The sequence below is a fragment of the Entelurus aequoreus genome, linkage group LG20 (assembly GCF_033978785.1).
Source record: "Entelurus aequoreus isolate RoL-2023_Sb linkage group LG20, RoL_Eaeq_v1.1, whole genome shotgun sequence".
NCBI lineage: Eukaryota > Metazoa > Chordata > Actinopteri > Syngnathiformes > Syngnathidae > Entelurus > Entelurus aequoreus.
Genome location: NC_084750.1, coordinates 29,355,307 through 29,377,660, shown reverse-complemented (window position 1 = coordinate 29,377,660; position 22,354 = coordinate 29,355,307). Strand labels below are relative to the sequence as shown.

Below are 22,354 nucleotides of genomic sequence, written 5' to 3'. Positions count from 1 at the left end.
ACCGGTAAATTGAGAGCTTTGCCTTCCGGCTCAGCTCCTTCTTCACCACAACGGACCGATACAGCGTCCGCATTACTGAAGACGCCGCACCGATCCGCCTGTCAATCTCACGATCCACTTTTCCCTCACTCGTGAACAAGACTCCTAGGTACTTGAACTCCTCCACTTGGGGCAGGGTCTCCTCCCCAACCCGGAGATGGCACTCCACCCTTTTCCGGGCAAGAACCATGGACTCGGACTTTGAGGTGCTGATTCTCATCCCAGTCGCTTCACACTCGGCTGCGAACCGATCCAGTGAGAGCTGAAGATCCTGGCCAGATGAAGCCATCAGGACCACATCATCTGCAAATAGCAGAGACCTAATCCCGCAGCCACCAAACCGGATCCCCTCAACGCCTTGACTGCGCCTAGAAATTCTGTCCATAAAAGTTATGAACAGAATCGGTGACAAAGGGCAACCTTGGCGGAGTCCAACCCTCACTGGAAACGTGTCCGACTTACTGCCGGCAATGCGGACCAAGCTCTGACACTGATCGTATAGGGAGCGGACAGCCACAATCAGACAGTCCGATACCCCATACTCTCTGAGCACTCCCCACAGGACCTCCCGAGGGACACGGTCGAATGCCTTCTCCAAGTCCACAAAGCACATGTAGACTGGTTGGGCGAACTCCCATGCACCCTCAAGGATCCTGCCGAGAGTATAGAGCTGGTCCACAGTTCCACGACCAGAACGAAAACCACACTGTTCCTCCTGAATCCGAGGTTCGACTATCCGGTGTAGCCTCCTCTCCAGTACACCTGAATAGACCTTACCGGGAAGGCTGAGGAGTGTGATCCCACGATAGTTGGAACACACCCTCCGGTTCCCCTCTTAAAGAGAGGAACCACCACCCCGGTCTGCCAATCCAGAGGTACCGCCCCCGATGTCCACGCGATGCTGCAGAGTCTTGTCAACCAAGACAGCCCCACAGCATCCAGAGCCTTAAGGAACTCCGGGCGGATCTCATCCACCCCCGGGGCCTTGCCACCGAGGAGCTTTTTAACTACCTCAGCAACCTCAGCCCCAGAAATAGGAGAGCCCACCACAGATTCCCCAGGCACTGCTTCCTGATAGGAAGACGTGTCGGTGGGATTGAGGAGGTCTTCCAAGTCTTCCCCCCACCGATCCACAACATCCGCAGTCGAGGTCAGCAGAACACCCTCCGCACCATACACGGTGTTGACAGTGCACTGCTTCCCCTTCCTGAGGCGGCGGATGGTGGTCCAGAATCGCTTCGAAGCCGTCCGGAAGTCATTTTCCATGGCCTCGCCGAACTCCTCCCATGTCCGAGTTTTTGCCTCCGCGACCGCTGAAGCCGCACACCGCTTGGCCTGTCGGTACCTGTCTGCTGCCTCCGGAGTCCCATGAGCCAAAAGAACCCGATAGGACTCCTTCTTCAGCTTGACGGCATCCCTCACCGCCGGTGTCCACCAACGGGTTCAAGGATTACCGCCACGACAGGCACCAACTACCTTGCGGCCACAGCTCCAATCAGCCGCCTCGACAATAGAGGTGCGGAACATGGTCCACTCAGACTCAATGTCCAGCACCTCCCTCGTGACATGTTCAAAGTTCTTCCAGAGGTGGGAATTGAAACCCTCTCTGACAGGAGACTCTGCCAGACGTTCCCAGCAGACCCTCACAATGCGTTTGGGCTTGCCAGGTCTGTCCGGCATCCTCCCCCACCATCGCAGCCAACTCACCACCAGGTGGTGATCGGTAGAAAGCTCCGCCCCTCTCTTCACCCGAGTGTCCAAAACATGAGGCCGCAAATCCGACGACACAACTACAAAGTCGATCATGGAACTGCAGCCTAGGGTGTCCTGGTGCCAAGTGCACATATGGACACCCTTATGCTTGAACATGGTGTCCGTTATGGACAATCTGTGACGAGCACAAAAGTCCAATAACAAAACACCACTCGGGTTCAGATCCGGGCGGCCATTCTTCCCAATCACACCTCTCCAGGTTTCACTGTCGCTGCCAACATGAGCGTTGAAGTCACCCAGTAGGACAAGGGAATCACCCGGGGGAGCACTTACCAGTACTCCCTCGAGTGTATCCAAAAAGGGTGGGTACTCTGAACTGCTGTTTGGTGCGTAAGCACAAACAACAGTCAGGACCCGTCCCCCCACCCGAAGGCGGAGGGAGGCTACCCTCTCGTCCACCGGGTTGAACTCCAACGTGCAGGCTTTGAGTCGGGGGGCAACAAGAATTGCTACCCCAGCTCGTCGCCTCTCACTGCGTGCAACGCCAGTGTGGAAGAGAGTCCAGCCCCTCTCGAGAGAACTGGTTCCAGAGCCCTTGCTGTGCGTCGAGGTGAGTCTGACTATATCCAGCCGGAACTTCTCTACCTTGCGCACAAGCTCAGGCTCCTTCCCCCCCAGCGAGGTGACGTTCCACGTCCCAAGAGCTAGCTTATATAGCCGAGGATTGGACCGCCAAGTGCCCTGCCTTTGGCTGCCGCCCAGCTCACAATGCACCCGACCTCTATGGCCCCTCCCATGAGTGGTGAGCACTTCTGTTAAAATGTAATTATCACTTATTCTTCTGTTGTTTGGATGCTTTACATTAGTTTTGGATGATACCACAAATTTGGGTATCAATCCGATACCAAGTCGTTACAGGATCATACATTGGTCATATTCAAAGTCCTCATGTGTCCAGGGACATATTTCCTGAGTTAATAAACATAACATAAATTTTAAAAAAAAAACAAAGGAGATTTTGTCCATCCATTTTCTACCGCTTGTCCCTTTCAGGGTCGCGGGGGGGGGGGGGGGGGGGGGGGGGGGGGTGATGGAGCCTATCTCAGCTGCATTCGGGCGGAAGGCGGGGTACACCCTGGACAAGTCGCCACCTCATCGCAGGGCCAACACAGATAGACAGACAACACTCACACTCACATTCACACATTAGGGCCAATTTAGTGTTGCCAATCAACCTATCCCCAGGTGCAATGTTTTTGGAGAAGATTTTGTGATGTTAAAAAATATCGATGTAATCATAGTAGTATCGACTATATGCTGCTGTACTTGGTATCATTACAGTGGATGTTAGGTGTAGATCCACCAATGGCGTTTGTTTACATTGTGACGTCGGTGAGCTACGGTGTGTAGTGAAACATGTTTAGCTATTCCTCGTCCTGCAGGGATGATACTTGTAAGAAACGTACTTTGTTTGTCGCCATGGAGGCGAGGATTAGTGATCTAGAAGTAGCTAAAACACTGCAGACCGGGGATGGACATCTTTCTCCAAGATGAATATAGACATTCACCATAAGCAAAACATAATATGAGTTAATTAATTCACTTCACTACATGTAATCGAGAGTAACTTAGCTTACTACATTTTCCAAGTACCGTATTTCCTTGAATTTCCGCTGGGTATATAGTATGTGCATGCCTCGATTTACCTCAGGGTCAAACTCGTTTCGCAAAATAATTAGCGCGTGCCTAGAATTACCGCCAGGTCAGAATTACCGCCGGGTCAAACTCGTTTCGCAAAATAATTAGCGCATGCCTGGAATTACCGCCGGGTCAAACTCGTTTCGCAAGACGACCGAGACATAGCCGTAAAAAGTGATGAGCGTGATGAGGAAGCGGACACAGACGAAATTATTTCAAACGACGGTGCTGTAGTATTGGACGTACATGTCGGACAAGGTGACGGAGAAATGGACGACGCTGAAGATGAAGAGGTCTTAACAACTGATGGATCTCCACAGGATGTAGTACAAGTACCGTAGTAGATGTCCATCAAGGTGCAGTGGGGGAAGCATCTGTCAGTAATGCCGACAGGAACATTTTCAGTTTGTTCAAGTTCAAATGATATTTTCTCTCTGGCCTCACGGATGTTGTTTACATCGATTGATAATGTTTGTTGTTACAATCGTAGTTAAGAATTAAAGTAGCATGTTTTATTTTCAATTTGTTTTTCATGCGTTTTTACATACAGAAAAATGCGTACGTAATTGTTGAATGACCCCTTGTAAAAATAAAGAGTGTCACGTTATAATTGCCTTTTCAGACCCAAACAAAAAGAACTCCCGGGATGATTCATTGTGCTTTAAATTTTATTGCGGCATTAAGCGATGTCATGATGGTATCCTTACAACACACTCAAACTTATAAGCGCATGCCTAAATTTACCGCATGCCTTTGGTAAGCGCCGGAGTGAGAAGAGGGTTTTAAATTAATTACCGCATGCCTAAATTTACCGCATGCCCTTGGTAAGCGCCGGAGTGAGAAGAGGTTTTAAATTAATTACCGCCCGGGCGCTAATTCGAGGAAATACGGTAGCTTGCAGTAAATTGGATAACATCTCGGAGAAGCTTTCCATTTTGCAAGGCAAAATGTTGATAAATTTGAGAGCCAGAATGGACAAATAGAGCACACAAACCAATGGATTGTGTTTTCTTTCCCCTGGCCAAAACAATCCTTATCTACAATTGGACCCATGGATTAATAATAAACCGAAGCACACAAGCCATGTCTTCTTCGCTCCACCCTCCGCGGTATGATAGACTCCCTCCCGCTGTTGCAAGTCTGGAGTTTTTGCGTGTCGTAAATATGTGCTCAAATGCGCTTATTGTTGCTCCAGGTTTTTTGTGGTCTCAAACTGAGCCCCCCATCGGAGCTTAGTTGGGGAGCTGCTTTTGTTCTCCTCCTCGCTCTGCCCATGTTTACCTTTCCATTCTCTTTACGGTTCTGTATATCCCTGTAACTGTATACTGTATGCCTGTTCTTGGACTGGTTGTACTGAAAACTAATTATGTTGTACTTTTTAAGTGCAATAACGATACATTTCTATTCTAGTCTACCCTGCTAAATTTCCGCCATTTCTTTTTCTTTTAAGCATGACCCTATTAGTCTTTTGTTGCAAAAATACTAAGGGAGAAAAATAAGCACAGTGGGTACTCGTCGATACTGATGAAGCGAAAGAAAAGACACAATAGGTTTGCTCAATAGTATTCATCTGGGGCTACTTACACAGTCAATAGTAATGGATAGCACCCACTATTAATAAGACATCTTCATCTGCTCACATGCAGCGCTTCCGAACAATAAAAGTTTATTTTTTAATTGTTCACAATAGGAAGCTGATATCACAAAGAATGGCGACATCAATACACCTATGTACAAATAAAAGAAACACAAAAAGCAAGAACGGGGCTTTGAGGGGGAGGTGGGCGAGGTAAGAAAGTGCGTCAAAAAAAGCATTCAATAAACACGTCTCTATGGCAACCCAGATGTAATTTTCTAGGTGAGGAAAAAGGGAGCGATGAAAATTGAAGGAGAGTGATGGAGAGAAGGGAATAGAAAAGCAGTTACAATCACTGCTTGAGTCCAGGGGTGTAATTACGATAGAGCGCGACAGAGTGCACAATGTATTTTTTATTTATTTATTTTCGTACAAAAAGAGTCATTATAATGACCCACCCACCATCAAAGTGCCAGTAAATGAGTGGGGAGAATAAAAAAGGCGAGACAAAAAAAAAAAAAGAGTTCATGTTAGGCAGAAAATGAAAAGAAGATATGCTGCGATCATGCAAGAATATGGTCCATGAGTGTAGGACAAGGCCCCAAACAGCAGGGTTATAAGAAAAATGGAGCATGGCGCTGATCTATACATGTGTGATACAGGCAAAATGAGTGTGTGTGTGTGTTTGTGTGTGTTCTTGTATTTCTACCCTTCTTGAGACATCAACAAGGAAAAGTACCTTCCATATGAGGACCGGTGAACAAGTTAGGACATAAATTATGGTCTCAATACCATTGCATCTAATAGAGAATGTCTCATTTGCACCCAAAAGTGGTGAAATCTATCAAAATTAGGATTGGTCCCAAAAAGGAGGGATTTTTCAAATTGACTGTGACGGTTTTAAATGTGCCCCGCGACCCCAAAAGGGACAAGCGGTAGAAAATGGATGGATGGAGGGTTTTAAATGTGCTCCCCCTCTGGTCAACATATGAAATAACAAGTGTGTGTAAACATTTTAAGTGCTCCCCCTCTCGCCAACATATGTAATAACAAGTGTGTGTAAGAAATTTAAATGTGCCCCCTTGGGCCAAAATGAATAATAAAAATAATAAAAAATGTACATAGAGACATGATGTAATAACATGAAGTAAATAATGAAGACTAAAAAACAATTACAAACAGAAACTTTAAAAAAAAATGTTTTTATTAAAAGTTTAACTTTTTTACATTTGCATAGTATGTATATATTATTAATGTTGTAAATACAAATCTTTATATATCTAGAAGGGGTGGTCCTAAAGAGGTAGGCATTTTTCTGAGGTCTCAATAAGACAAGAATGCGCGTGTGTGTGTGTGTGTTTGTGTGTGTTCTTGTATTTCTACTCTTCTTGAGACATCAACAATGAAAAGTACCCTCAATATGAGGACCGGTGAACAAGTTAGGACATAAATCATGGTCCCAATACGGAAAACCATTGCATCTAATAGAGAATGTCTCATTTGCACTCCTGGTGGTGAACTCTATCAAAATTAGGGTGGTCCCAATGTTGTGTCGGTTTTAAAAGTGCTCCCCCTCTGGTCAACATATGAAATAACAGGTGTGTGTACAAATTTGAAGTGCTACCCCTCTGGCCAACATACCAAAAATTTACTAAATTTACTAGCTGACCTTTTTTTATATTTGCATAGTATGTATATATTATTAATGTTGTAAATACAAATCTTTATATATCTAGAAAGGGTGGTCCGAAAGAGGTAGGCATTTTTCGAAGGTCTGAAGAAGGTAACAAATACAATAATGTGTGTGTGTGTGTGTGTGTGTGTGTGTGTGTGTGTGTGTGTGTGTGTGTGTGTGTGTGTGTGTGTGTGTGTGTGTGTGTGTGTGTGTGTGTGTGTGTGAGTGTGTGTGTGAGAGTGTGTGTGTGTGTGTTAAATAGGGTCCCTGCAACTGGCTTGGTGTCAGCCTGTATAAAAGGGGAGATAACAGCACGGAGAGGCTACTGACGCAGGCGTACAGGAAGAGCAATAGAGGGAAGAAATGTCACGATAAAGAAGACAAACGCTCCACTTCATCGTGCGAACATTCCTCAGAGAGCAGGCGCAAGACAGGAAGTCCGAAAACGTCCACAGATGAACGACAAACCTAATGTAAAAGTGCTTTGGCAGATGACAGTGTGCACTTCAAGCAAGGTAATAGCGTGTTAGCTTCGAGGAGAATACATTCGTCAGACATGACCCAGATGCCTAAATCAGCGCAGACTTGATATCATTCTAAATCTTCAGCGCTCTTGCTCGGAAAAAGCCTGGAAAGTTAGATTGTCATCTATTTAGAGTCGACTTTTTGGACAACGTTTTTTGCATGTCATTTTTCAATCCAATCCAATCCACTTTATTTATATAGCACATTTACACAACAAGAATGTTTCCAAAGTGCTGCACAGCCATGTTAAAAACAATATTAAAAACAATATTAAAAACAATATTATGCTACACCAATGACTGAATAAAAACAAAGAATAAATGAATAGAAAACCAATACAGAGACAATATAAAAAATAAATATGATTAAAAACGGGTAAAAACAATTAAAACAGTAAAATAGACATCAAAATTTATAAAAAACACACAGGACAACAGAGGACAGAAGACCACACAACTCACGTAGTGTTAAAAGCCAAAGAATAAAAGTGGGTCTTAAGACGAGACTTAAAACACTCCACTGTGGAAGCAGTTTGAACATGGAGAGCCAGAGTGTTCCAGAGTTTAGGGCCGACCACCGAGAAGGCCCTGTCTCCTCTGGTTTTAAGTCTCGTCCTGGGCACCACGAGCTGGAGCTGGCTCTCGGACCTCAGAACGCGCGCAGGAGTGTAAATTTGGATGAGGTCCGAGATATACTGAGGTGCCAGTCCATGTAAAGCTTTAAAAACAAACAGCAAGGATTTAAAATCAATCTTTGTTATCATATGGCCAAACATTGCCTGTAACAACTGATCATTTTTGCCTGCACAACAGGAAATAAGCCTTGATGAGGCCAAAGAAAGTTGTGAATACCAACACTTTGATAAAGAAAGTGAGAAAGAGTATTTGATTTAAAAACAGAAGTCATCACAAAATACGAAGGTAGATTTGTTACAATACTGCACGATTCTAATTTAAAGGTTCCTTGTTAACACAAGTTGCAGGCGGAACGGTTTAAGGTAGACACAGTACAGGAAGTGTTATATATATATATATATATATATATATATATATATATATATATATATATATATATATATATATATATATATATATATATATATATATATATATATATCCGTGGCCCGGTGGTTGGAGACCACTGCTCTAAAGGGTGAGCAGGGCGAAGGTGGTGTGGTACTACCAGTTTTGTGGGGATGAGCGACTTGCAGAATTTACAGACCACATTGGTCTGACTACGGTGCCTTTGAAAAAATTTCTCAAAAACATCGAGGTGACTTTTACTGTTTTATCAACAAATTAGTCGCACTTTGCAGCACTCCAATGCAGAGAATAATTTCGCCACACCTAGTGTGTGTGTGACAATCATTGGTACTTTGACTTAACTGTTACCTGATTGGCTATTATTGTGTCACTCTTGCTGATCAGTGATCACTTCTCGTATTGCTCGGTTACCAGAGAGTGAGTGCCTTTGTTCATGCAACCAACCTTGCTTCGTAATTTCCGCTTTCTTCCAACCAAGAAGGAAACAAATAGTTGAACGTTTTAACACATTTTTCTTGATATCAATTACATGTCTATCACGATATACCGTTTATTGATATAATTTTATACTATTTATAATTACTTACATTTATTTTTACGCTTTCTGCTCTGTCTCGGGAACACAATTGGTTTGGAGGGCTGTACACTTATTGCTACTTAGCTCTTCCTTTTGCCTTACAGGAGAATTTGGACACCATTTGTTTGATGTGAACGTGAGGGCCAAGAGCTAAGACAAGGGCTGAGGGGAAGAATTGGGATCCAGTCTTGGTTTGAGTGTGGTCAAGAGATACAAGACAAAACAATAGACTTCCGGCCCTCACAATAAAAGTGGTACACCTAAATCTACACTTTCGCTACTACCTGTTTGACTGCACTGAAAAAATAAAAGTCTGAGAAAAGTAGGTTACACCAGTCTGTCTGTTACAGTATGATCATGTATTGTGGCATCCATATAAAAAGGCAATGTGAAACAAACTATGAGAAAAAGCAAAACATTTATGACTTAACTTAACTTTAGGGACGGCGTGGCGAAGTTGGTAGAGTGGCCGTGCCAGCAATCGGAGGGTTGCTGGTTACTGGGGTTCAATCCCCACCTTCTACCATCCTAGTCACGTCCGTTGTGTCCTTGGGCAAGACACTTCACCCTTGCCCCTGATGGCTGCTGGTTAGCGCCTTGCATGGCAGCTCCCGCCATCAGTGTGTGAATGTGTGTGTGAATGGGTGAATGTGGAAATACAGTCAAAGCGCTTTGAGTACCTTGAAGGTAGAAAAGCGCTATACAAGTATAACCCATTTATCATTTATTTATAACTTACACACTCAAAACTGGACTGAAGGCACATAAAATAACTACAGTGTTTTCCGGACTATAAGGCGCACTTAAATCCTTTTTTTTTCCTCTCAAAACTCGACAATGCGCCTAATGTACGGAATAATTCTGGGTTTGCTTAACGACCTCGAAACAATTTTATTTTGGATATGGTGTAATAAGTGTGACCAGTAGATGGCAGTCTAACATAAGAGATACGTGTAGACTGCACTATGATGGCAATATGACTCAAGTAAACAACACCAACCTTTTATATGTTCCATTGAAAATATAGAACATTACACACGGCGCTCAAAAATCTATCAAAATGTTTTAGTACAACTTTGGTAAGCTATGAAGCCGCACCGCTTGAAGGATTGTGCTGTGCTTCAACATACGAGTATTATTATGGTGAGTGTATAAGGTAAGACATATTACCTGGCGTTTTGTTTCGCAATATTATGCAAAAGCAACTTTTATTACTTTCTGGTACCTGCTGATCTGTATTTGGGATCTGCATAAATCCTGAAAAATTGCGCACGTCCGCCTTTGTAGTCCGTGCCGACACCGTAGTCGAGAAGCTTCTTCTTTTTCTTTATCTTCTTGTTATGGGACATTCATCCTCCGCTGTTGCCATTTCTAATATAAAGTAGTGTAAAGTTCTTACTTATATCTGTCAGTAAACTCGCCATGAAAGCGCTAAAACATACCGGTGTAGGTAGTATACATTATTCACCCAAGGAACTTTAGTTTTTAGAGAGTTCCAGTCAGACGGTTTTTCACGTGACACATTTCCGGTGTTGTTGTTTCCGGATGAGGAGATGCTGCTCCGTTATTGATTTAAGTAAAGTCTAAATGTCAGTAAAACAGTTAGCTCCATCTTTTGACACTTCTTCCACTCCCGTCCTCGCATGCTACAAAGATGATGGGGAGAAAACGCTGCCGAAGGTGAGCCACGTAAATAAAACCGCCCACAAAACGGCGCGTCTGTAAGTGACTGTCAGAAAGCGGCTTGAAGATGATCTGTAAAACATAATCTATGCAACATTTTGACCAAAGAACCACCATTACATGTTATGTGGACCACAAGGAAGTGTTTTCAATTCAGGAAAAATAATACGAATATGACTCCTTTAATGCGCCCTATAATCTATAATCTATAATAGGTGCGCTTTATATATGAAAAAAGATCAAAAATATGGTCTATGGTCTGGAAAATACGGTAATATAATAATTGATTGCACAGAGCCCAACGTGAACAATGCACCTCAATCATACATAGTCACGCTGCCTATCACACACTTAATCATAACCCAATTTGTAAAACATGAACATGGTGTGTGTGAGCGTGTGTGTGCACGCACATATGAAAAACAACCCACAGAATAGCAATTCTAGCCATTTTGACCTGTTCAGCACTGTCAAAAAAAATATCTGTGCTACGATGACCTTTAACCCTAGCTTTCTCTTACTCTAAAACATATTTTACTTGATATCATTCATAATCAACAGGGTTTTTGCTCCGACAATTGAAAAACAATACCGGAAGTGAATCTGAACTCTGTCATCGTGACCATTTTTAGATACTGTATATTCAACCTGCTCAGTGGCCGTGTGGTTAGAGTGTCCGCCCTGAGGTCGTGAGTTCAAACCCCGGCCGAGACATACCAAAGACTATAAAAATGGGACCCATTACCTCCCTGCTTGGCACTCAGCATCAAGGGTTGGAATTGGGGGTTAAATCCCCAAAAAGTATTCCCGAGCGCGGCCGCGGCCGCTGCTGCTCACTGCTCCCCTCACCTCCCAGGGGGTGAACAAGGGGATGGGTCAAATGCAGAGGACAAAATTCACCACACCCAGTGTGTGTGTGACAATCATTGGTACTTTAACTTAACTAATTTCGCATCAGTCAATATCAGCTCTGATATGGTGAAATATTCCATTAAGTAAGTCAAACTTTTGGAATGTTGGCAACAAAAAACAGTGCCGTTATGACCTTGGATGGTGGACGATTGTGATGCTTGTATAAAACATCAGGAAGTTGATGGTAATTTAGTTAGGATTTTCTGAACCCCTTCATAGCACAAAAATGCAAATGTGGAGCAGTTTCACAAAAAACAAAAAAGAGCGATCAATAATAAAACTTTCCTTCCTAATGTGTCACCATCAGGCTGCTGGCTCAGTCCAACACAACAGAACATGTGTGCGGAATGACTCTATGCCAGAATGTGATGAAAAACATATTTGGCCGGCAATGAGAAGATCAATGAGAGCCAGAATTAGGACACATGATGGATGGATGGGAAGAAGGATGAAAAGAGAGGATTTTGGAAGGACTACAGAGAAAAGAAGAAAATAAAATAAAAAGTTGAGGCAAATGTTAAAGAAAGAGAGGACATTTAGTGCCACACCACAATGGGACAATTAGCAATGCGCAAAAAGCCATCAGCTTTGCAATGAAGTCGCTGCTAATTTAGCGCATCATAGCTTCACACTTTAATCAGCGCTCTTGGAGGCTAAATGACACCACTTTTCACTCCACAGGTCCTTTTAAAGTCAGTGCAACCAGATAAAGGGCCTTGGAATGATTATGGATTTCTATTCAACGAGTTGCGGAATAGCAGACAGTGCCTGGAGAGGATACCAGGTGGTCACCTATCATTTCTGGAGAGGCACCAGTCTGGGTGAGGTACTAGCTGACCCGAGTTGTGACCCGCGATGGACCACTCCTCCATACCCAGCTGTGGGTTGACCTTGGAAGAAGACCTACCTATGACTATCTGTTGACTCCCACATTATCAATTAATGTAAAGATCCAATAATTATACCTAGGCCTGGTTTATAAATCTATGTTCTCGATAAATTCGAGTTTTTGTTGCAGATGGAGATTCACACACACATAGCACAACGTGAAGTGAAGTGAATTACATTTATATAGCGCTTTTTCTCAAGTGACTCAAAGCGCTTTACATTGTGAAACCCAATATCTAAGTTACATTTAAACCAGTGTGGGTGGCACTGGGAGCAGGTGGGTAAAGTGTCTTGCCCAAGGACACAACGGAAGTGACTAGGATGGCGGAAGCGGGGATCGAACCTGCAACCCTCAAGTTGCTGGCACGGCTGCTCTACCAACCGAGCTATACCGCCCCAACGTGGCTAATGCTAACACAAACGAGAGCGGGACGTACGTTCCAAAGGAAAGAAAAGGGTTTCAGTGATTTTGTTTTGCGGCAACGTGCGATGAACAAATGACTGCACGCTGCAACGTTTGTTTAAAAAAGGCAGGAGAATAACAAACTTATTCCAGCATCTAAAACCAATGACCAAACAGTGGAAAAGCCTGTTTTTATCCACTCAATGCTACATTTTTATTTACGCAAGTATTTGATTCAAAACAGACAGGTTTAAGTTTGTACTTTATCGATCTCAAATGCTGGAGTTTATTTATTTGCATTCAATGACACACTACATTTTTATTTACAAAATTATTTTATTCAAGACAGAAGTTTTGCCTCCCATAGAAAGCTCATATTGAATAACTTTGATTAGATATTGATCAACATGTAAGCAAATGCATCACAGTAAATATGCCAGAATTATCTCCAATCTTCAGTTTTTCAAAGATTATTTTTTACAAAGTCTAATTTAAACCTGTTCTAAAATAACCCACTATATAACAATTAAGATGCAGTGTACGCAGATCGTCCAGCTATATGGCATACCACCAAAGTATATTAACATCTTCAGGTCGCTGTACCACAACTCTACTTGCATAGTCAAAACTAACAACAGCACAACCAATGACTTCGACATTGTGACCAGTGTGAGGCAGGGTTGCATCCTGTCGCCATTGCTGTTCATAATTGTCATTGACTTTGTGATGAAGAAGTCCGTCACCGGGGCAAACTTTGGCATCAAGTGGGTAGGGGGCTGATTAACTGACCTAGGCTTTGCGGATGACCTGGCTCTGGTTAACCATACTCAGCGTGCACTCCAAGAGACCACCAACAATCTCCGTGAGCACGGAGAAAAAGCCGGACTACGGATAAGCCAAGAGAAGACCAAGGCCACGGCTGTTGGACAAATACAACACTTTCCACCACTCACTATAGACCTGTGGTTCTTAACCTGGGTTCGATCGAACCCTAGGGGTTCGGTGAGTCAGCCTCAGGGGTTCGTGGAGCCTCCGCCGCGGAGGTCAAGACACACCCGACTCATCTTGTAAATAAAAACTTCTCCCTATCGGCGTACTATGGATACCCCCAAACAATATTCCCTCTAATTTTCCATCTGATTTGCAGGTGTGTAATTTGTTGTGAGTTTATGCATTGTGTTGGCTTTGTTCTTTGAATGGTTCATTTTGTGCACCAGTACCAGTCTTGAATTTAAAAAAAAAAATAGTTGAATTTTTCACTAAAGAAGGGTTTGGTGAATGCACATATGAAACTGGTGGGTTTTGGTACCTCCAACAAGGTTAAGAACCACTGCTATAGACGAACATGACATAGAGTATGTTGACGACTTCACCTATCTTGGAAGTAACATCTCAAGAACAGGAGACGTGGAGAAAGACGTCAATAACAGAATTGGCAAAGCTGCAGGGGTGTTCCAACGGCTCCGAAACATCTGGTCGTCCAAAGCCATAACAACGGCCATCAAGCTACGCCTCTACATGTCAGTGGTCATACCAACAGCAACCTACGCCTGTGAGACGTGAATGAAGACAGCCAGTATCACCAATAAGCTGGATGTCTTCCACCGACGATGCCTCAGATCCATTCTGAATATCTCCTAGAGAGACCATATCTCCAACGAGGAGGTGATGAGAAGGGCAGGTGTAGCAGCACTGTCTGACATTGTCTCTGAGAGGAGAAGGAGAATGATGGGACACATACTCTGACTGCCAAGAGAGAGACCGGCAAGTGTGGCAATGGACTGGATGCCAGAATGTGGAATAAGGAAGAGAGGGAGGCCGAAGAAGACGTGGAGACAGACAGCCAAGGAAGACCTGAGGGAGATGGGTGTCAGCTGGCACGGAACCAGAGACCGGAAAAAATGGAGGGGACTTGTCTCCCAATGTTCCAATAAGAACGGGAGGAACTAAGTCAAAGTAAGTAAGTAAGTATGCAGTGCCATTTCAAACTAGTAGTTTTTGATCAAATAAAAGTAACATTTGTGACATTAGGGGCAGCGGGCTGAGAGCGAGGGACGCAAACAGACTGGACAAGTTGGTAGAGAAGGCCAGTAACGTAGTAGGAGTGGAGCTATACTCTCTGGCGGTGGTGTCAGAATGGAGAAGTCTAGCAAAGCTCCTAGCCATTATGGACAACACCTCCCACCCACTACACTCGGACCTTGCGGAGAGAATGAGCACGTTCAGTGGAAGGCTCAGACTCCCAAAATGCAACATGGAACGACACAGGAGGTCCTTCATATCAACAGCTATCAGACTGTATAATGCACATGTTCCTTGACTGCACTTAAATGTAGAATATATGTAGAATATATTTACATCATTCATATATTATATATAATATATTATATATATTATATTATTTATTATTATTATTGTCTATTATGAGCGAACTGTGGTGCTGAATTTCCCCCAGGGATCAATAAAGTACTTTCTATTCTATTCTATTCGTTTAGTTTCTTTAAAAAGTAGGGGGGTAAATGGAAAACAAATCGGAAATCGAAAATTTTCTGGAAAAAATCTGACATTTTAATTTGAGACCATATCACCAAGGCATACTGGACAGCTATAGAGGGCCTGTGTCAAATACAAGCTTATACAAAGGCAGAGGAAGTAGGGGAGTGGTTAGCGAGAGTGCGTGCGTGTGTGCATGTGTACATTACAATGCGCGCCACGGGTGTTGTTACTGTTGTGTTGTTGCTTGATATAAAACAAAGTTGTCCTTCTGCAAGGCAAAACTGTCGTCTTTTCCACAGGTCAAGTCAAGTCAGTGCTGTCACAGACGCCTGCCTGCTCCTGCCTATTAATGGACGGCAAAGCTCGAGACATCCCGCGGTGTTGCCGTGCAGCAGCCGTTACGTATCTCGAATGGCAGGAGTGAGTTTATTTGCTTCTGCTCCTCTGGAAGTACACAATATAATAAACTGGGACAAGCGGTAGAATATGGATGGCTGGATGGATGGATGTTCGTGGGCGCCTTCGCTGACGTCACACGTCACTTAGCAACAGGTACGTCTTTTAAAAGCACAGACACACACTGATCTCCTATCAAACGTATCGACAGCATAAGCCACATATTGTATTTCTTTAACGCATTAGTTACTTTCTCTAGCAATGAATTACATTTATTAAACAGGAATTCTGTTAGTAATTCAATTATTTTTTTGGTAAAAATTAGGTACTTAATTTCATAACACTGGAAACTTCATTGTCGCCATCAGTGCCATGACTTGTTATCCAAGTTAAGGTAGACTGTTTTATTGTTCTACTATTCATAGTGGTTAACTTATGTTTACACGTTTGACAAGTATCAATGTTTTAAAAGAACACTACATGAATAACCTCAACATTAAGCCTTTGTCATTCCTCATTTAAGTTATTGCGTTCTTTTGTTTTTACGTTTTACTGTATTGAAATGGTTAACATTGGTTGAAACTTGTATGACAGCAAATAATATGACAATGGTACTTCAAACATTCACATTTTAAAGCAAAGATGCAGAAGTAAAGTATAGACTGGCGGTTGGTTTGTTTAACATTATACAAGTAGCAGTAACTAACTAAGTTATACAGTATATATTGCAAATTACACTGGTACCTCGGTTCTTGTACGCCCCACTTTTCCACAAACAATTTTACCAAACCTTTGCTCCTGTTTTTGTATATTTTTTCAATTATCGTACCGCCAAACAAACTAGTCCACTTGCAAATTCGAGTGCTCAAATGAAGAATCCCACAGAGTGGTGAGATTTCTTTTTGGGGTTTTTTTGAGAACGATTGCAAAATAAAACACAATGGGGTCCAAGAAAGTTGTGAGTTGCAGCCCTTTGATGACGAAGGTGAGAAACACTTTTGAACTCAAGAAATAATTCATAGCAAAGTACAAAGGTGGTGTCGGCGTGGCTCTCCTCGCCACATTTTCCCTCTCCACTAATCGCCGTCTTTGCCAACAACAGTCTTCAATAAAAAAAATAAAAGTGATGTTAAATGTTCATTTATCCATTTCATGTATGATTTATATGTATTTAACATTATTTTTGGCACTTAAAACTATAGTCTGTATGGAATATGTCATGTGTCAATATTAAATTCAATTAATGATGCATTTTGGGTGTCTGGAACCGATTAATTAGATTTACATACTTTCTTATGTGAAAAACTGTGTCGGTTTTTACGATCAGTTTTCACCTGACCTTTTTGAACGGATGAATTACAAAAATTGCGATGCCTCTCTACTTGTGTGGTCGTTAAAAATGTTCAGATGTTTTATGATGGTGACAGATTGAAACTGGAACAGAATGTTTTGGTTTCTAGAGGTGCATGAAAACATGTATTTATATCTGAATCACGCTGTTTATTCATCCCGATTCTAAATCAATTAACGATTTAAAAAAATGTATTTAAAAAAAATTTTTCATCAAGAAATAGCTAAAATATTATAAAATGTATTATTTTAAAAAAAAAAGTAAGCCATCTACATGCAACCAGAATGAGCTCTTCTAACCTGAAACCTGTTTTAAAAATAATGCATTGCAAAAATAGGTTTTAATTGAAAATCGTGTTGAATCGGGAATCGATTCTGAAGCGAATTGTCACCCCATTCATTTTCTCCATTCATTCCTATGGAGAAAATGTCTAACCCCTTGTAGCAGTTTGTGTTTAGCTATTTTTTACTGTAAAAAAAAAAAGAAAGAAAGAAAGAAAAAAGTAGCCCAAACTCAAGGCTTTCAAAATGAATAATAAAATCAATTACATCCTCATTTAAAATAAAATAAAAAAGCACCCAGTAAGATTTGCTTTTGGAGTTTCAGATCATTTTGCAGTCTGTTCCCAGTAAGAGTCTGCATATTTAAATACCCTTTTTGCCAAATTAGTAAGGGGCTGTGGAACACAGCATATAAAAGCGAGTATTAAATATTTCATATTTCCAGACAGATAATAATCTGGAAGATTGTAAACAGACAAAATGAATATTAAATATCCACTGTACATAATGAATATCAGTACCTACTGAAACTTTCTGGTCCAACAGACCAATCAAAGTGAATAAGTCGTATTGTGCCCCACAAGGGGGTCTTCTAGGTCTCAGTTCCTCCACTGTGATCCTTTTCTGTATTTGCTGAGGGGGCGCTTGTTGGCCCAGTGGGGACAAATTAGCCACACAGGAGCTGTGAGGCATCATGGGAAATTAATGATCTCCGAGAAGTGAGCTAACGATTGTACACACACCCACACACACACACACACACACACACAAACACACTCACACACAAGACGAATATATAGATAGAGCAACAGGAGGAGGGATGGGGGTGGCGACAAACAAAATGCTATCAATGTAACTTGGATGAGTGATGGTGGTGCAACAAAAGCACACACACACACACACGCACGATGAATCCAATAATTAGAGAGGCCCTCCAGTGGTTTTCACCCACGGAGGCACAGTGATTACTGTCACTACAAACTCCCCTGGGGGGTGTGACACGCTAGGAATTAACACATGTACACATTTCATCAGAGCTTTTTTGCTTATAGCAAATGTCCACACACAAGAGAAATGTCCATTATAAAAAGGACGACAGTAGAAAGACTACAGAACACAAAATAAACACGAAAACACAAACACAAAAACGTGGGTCTTGCAGAAAACAGATTAGCCTGGCTCACTGGTAATTGATCACATTGTATTCTTGGCAGAGGTAGTCACGAGTCACATTTAATTGCTTTGCTGTAATTGACAAATACTTTTTGGTATACAGTAGGTAAGGTTGTATTTTTGCCTAATTTCTGTGAGAATCCTGCATGTGACTGAAGCTTTATGGAGTGGGACTGCCACCACCAGGTAGCATCAGCGAGCAGATAATACTGTATCATCTCGATCTCTTCCTGGCTTATCAGGTCTTTACTCACACTTTAAGTGAGGGGTTGTGCAAACAAACTAACCAAGACCCACTGTATGTATAGTTTTTGCACTAATTTTCAAAAAGTACCTGTTTTTTTTTTTTTTTTACTTACAGTCGTGGTCAAAAGTTTACATACACTTACACTTGTGAAGAAAATAATGTCATGGCTGTCTTGAGTTTCCAATAATTTCTCCAACTCTTATTTTTTTGTTATAGAGTGATTGGAGCACACACTTGTTGGTCACAAAAAACATTCATGTAGTTTGGTTCTTTTATGAATTTATTATGGCTCTACTGAAAATGTGACCAAATCTGCTGGGTCAAAAGTATACATACAGCAATGTTAATATTTGGTTACATGTCCCTTGGCAAGTTTCACTGCAATAAGGCGCTTTTGGTAGCCATCCACAAACTTCTGGTTGAATTTTTGACCACCCCTCTTGACCAAATTGGTGCAGTTCAGCTAAATGTGTTGGTTTTCTGACATGGACTTGTTTCTTCAGCATTGTCCACACAATTAAGTCAGGACTTTGGGAAGGCCATTCTAAAACCTTAATTCTAGCCTAATTTAGCCATTCCTTTACCACTTTTGACATGTGTTTGGGGTCATTGTCCTGTTGGAACACCCAACTGCACCCAAACCCAACCTCCGGTGTGATGATTTTAGGTTGTCCTGAAGAATTTGGAGGTAATCCTCCTTTTTCATTGTCCCATTTACTCTCTGTAAGGCACCAGTTCCATTGGCAGCAAAACAAGCCCAGAGCATAATACTACCACCACCATGTTTGACGGTAGGATGGTGTTCCTGGGATTAAAGACCTTACCTTTTCTCCTACAAACATATTGCTGGGTATTGTGGCCAAACAGCTAACTTTTTGTTTCATCTGACCACAGAACTTTCCTCCAGAAGGTCTTATCTTTGTCCATGTGATGTCAAGTATATATATCATTTCAAACTTGTTAAAGTAACGTCAATCATATATACAGGAAAATTACTTGTTTTTCATTGTGTTCTTACAGTGAAAGTACACGGAGTAAGAGATGAGCTGAAAACTTAAAGGCCTACTGAAATGATTTTTTTTTATTTAAACGGGGATAGCAGATCTATTCTATGTGTCATACTTGATCATTTCGCGATATTGCCATATTTTTGCTGAAAGGATTTAGTATAGAACAACGACGATAAAGATTGCAACTTTTGGTATCTGATAAAAAAAAGGCTTGCCCCTACCGGAAGTAGCGTGACGTAGTCAGTTGAACATATACGCAAAGTTCCCTATTGTTTACAATGATGGCCGCATGAAGTGAGAGAGATTCGGACCGAGAAAGCGACAATTTCCCCATTAATTTGAGCGAGGATGAAAGATTTGTGGATGAGTAAAGTGCAAGTGAAGGACTAGTGGGGAGTTGAAGCTATTCAGATAGGGAAGATGCTGTGAGAGCCGGGGGTGACCTGATATTCAGCTGGGAATGACTACAACAGTAAATAAACACAAGACATATATATACTCTATTAGCCACAACACAACCAGGCTTATATTTAATATGCCACAAATTAATCCTGCATAAAAACACCTGCGTGTTTGTTATGCTAGCTCCTAGCTCCTCTGCTAGCTCCTAGCTCCATAGAACACGCCAATACAATTCAAACACCTGATCAACACACACAATCACTCAGCCCAAAAGACCGTTCACCTAACCCAAGGTTCATAAAGCTTATAGATTTTTAAAAAGTTACGTATGTGACGCGCACATACGGTCAAGTTATCGAATGTTTAGCAGCCAAGGCTGCATACTCACGGTACCTGATATTCAGCTGGGAATGACTACAACAGTAAATAAACACAAGACATATATATACTCTATTAGCCACAACACAACCAGGCTTATATTTAATATGCCACAAATTAATCCTGCATAATAACACCTGCGTGCTTGTTATGCTAGCTCCTAGCTCCTCTGCTAGCTCCTAGCTCCATAGAACACGCCAATACAATTCAAACACCCGATCAACACACACAATCACTCAGCCCAAAAGACCGTTCACCTAACCCAAGGTTCATAAAGCTTATATATTTTTAAAAAGTTACGTACGTGACGCGCACGTACGGTACGGTACGTGTTATGCTAGCTCCTAGCTCCTCTGCTAGCTCCTAGCTCCATAGAACACGCCAATACAATTCAAACACATGATCAACACACACAATCACTCAGCCCAACAGACCGTTCACCTAACCCAAGGTTCATAAAGCTTATATATTTTAAAAAAGTTACGTACATACGCAAAAAAAAGCCAAAGCTGCATACTCACAGTAGCACGTCTGCGTCTTTGTCATCCAAATCAAAGTAATCCTGGTAAGAGTCTGTGTTGTCCCAGTTCTCTACAGGCGTCTGTGTATCCAAATCAAAAGTCCTCCTGGTTAGAGTCTCTGTTATCCGAGTTCTTCCATCTTGACTGCATCTTTCGGGAATGTAAACAAAGACGCGCCGGCTGTGTACTGTTGTGGCTGACTACGTTCGAAAAATACGTCCATTTCGCACCGACAACTTTCTTCTTTGCTTGCTCGGCTTCCTTCTCCATAATGCAATGAACATGATTGAAACAGATTCACGAACACAGATGTCCAGAATACTGTGGAATTATGAAATGAAAACAGAGCTTTTTCGTATCGGCTTCAATGTGGAAGGCATACCCGTGTTCGCCGGGCTACGTCACACGCATACGTCATCCTCAGAGGCGTTTCGAACCGGAAGTTTAGCGGCAAATTTAAAATGTCACTTTATAAGTTAACCCGGCCGTATTGGCATGTGTTATAATGTTAAGATTTCATCATTGATATATAAACTATCAGACTGCGTGGTCGGTAGTAGTGGGTTTCAGTAGGCCTTTAAAAAAATATATTGGGAAGACCCTAAACATATTATATTCCCTGAGGTAAGGGTTTTTTGTGCCACACTTTAAAAAGTATTCCTTTAAAGAATTGTTTTCATTCAAAATATATTTCCATTAGAGAGTAGAAAAAAGTACCTGGAAACAGCAATGACTGATGCACAAGTGGTAAAATCCGCAAAAATATATTTTTTTAATTTTAAAGTTACTTTAGGAAAAGTACCACCTTTTATTATTTGCAGTACCCCCCAAATCCACTGCCACCTTAAAAAGGTAATTTTTACTGTAGTACATTTTACTTTATTTTCAGTCGTGGACTTTAAATTTTAGGTAGAAAAGCGCTATACAAGTATAACCCATTTATTTATGTATTTACCTTGAGCACAATTTCAGCACAGTTGAGTGCAATATTGCGTAACATTTGGTGATGATGATGTATTAGATGCACTTTAACATATTAAAGTGTATATTTGTCAAAGAACACCTGGTCATAGACTCGCACATCCTTTAAATTTGTTTTCAGTACTCAGGAGTCTCCTTCAAAAAGTACTTGTAACTGTTAATATTATACCCCTTAATCTTAATTCAGCTACTTTTTACTTCTAAGTACTTTTACTGTACCCTTAATTATTGCACAGTTCAGAACTGTTTTGAGTACAAGTAACACACCACTTAAAACAGAGATTTTTAATTTTTTTCTGTAACACCCCCCAGCAAATCATTTTGTGCACACCCAGTCTCCGCTGCAACTATAAACAGTTTGTCTACAAAATTGTTATAAGTACACT

General features: G+C 41.8%; 1 protein-coding gene across 1 annotated transcript in view; it reads right to left on the bottom strand.

The window, feature by feature from the left end:
- Positions 1-22,354, bottom strand: part of efna3b (ephrin-A3b) — a 485,232-nt gene that overhangs the window by 462,048 nt on the left and 830 nt on the right. The gene's annotated exons all lie outside the window — the stretch shown is intronic.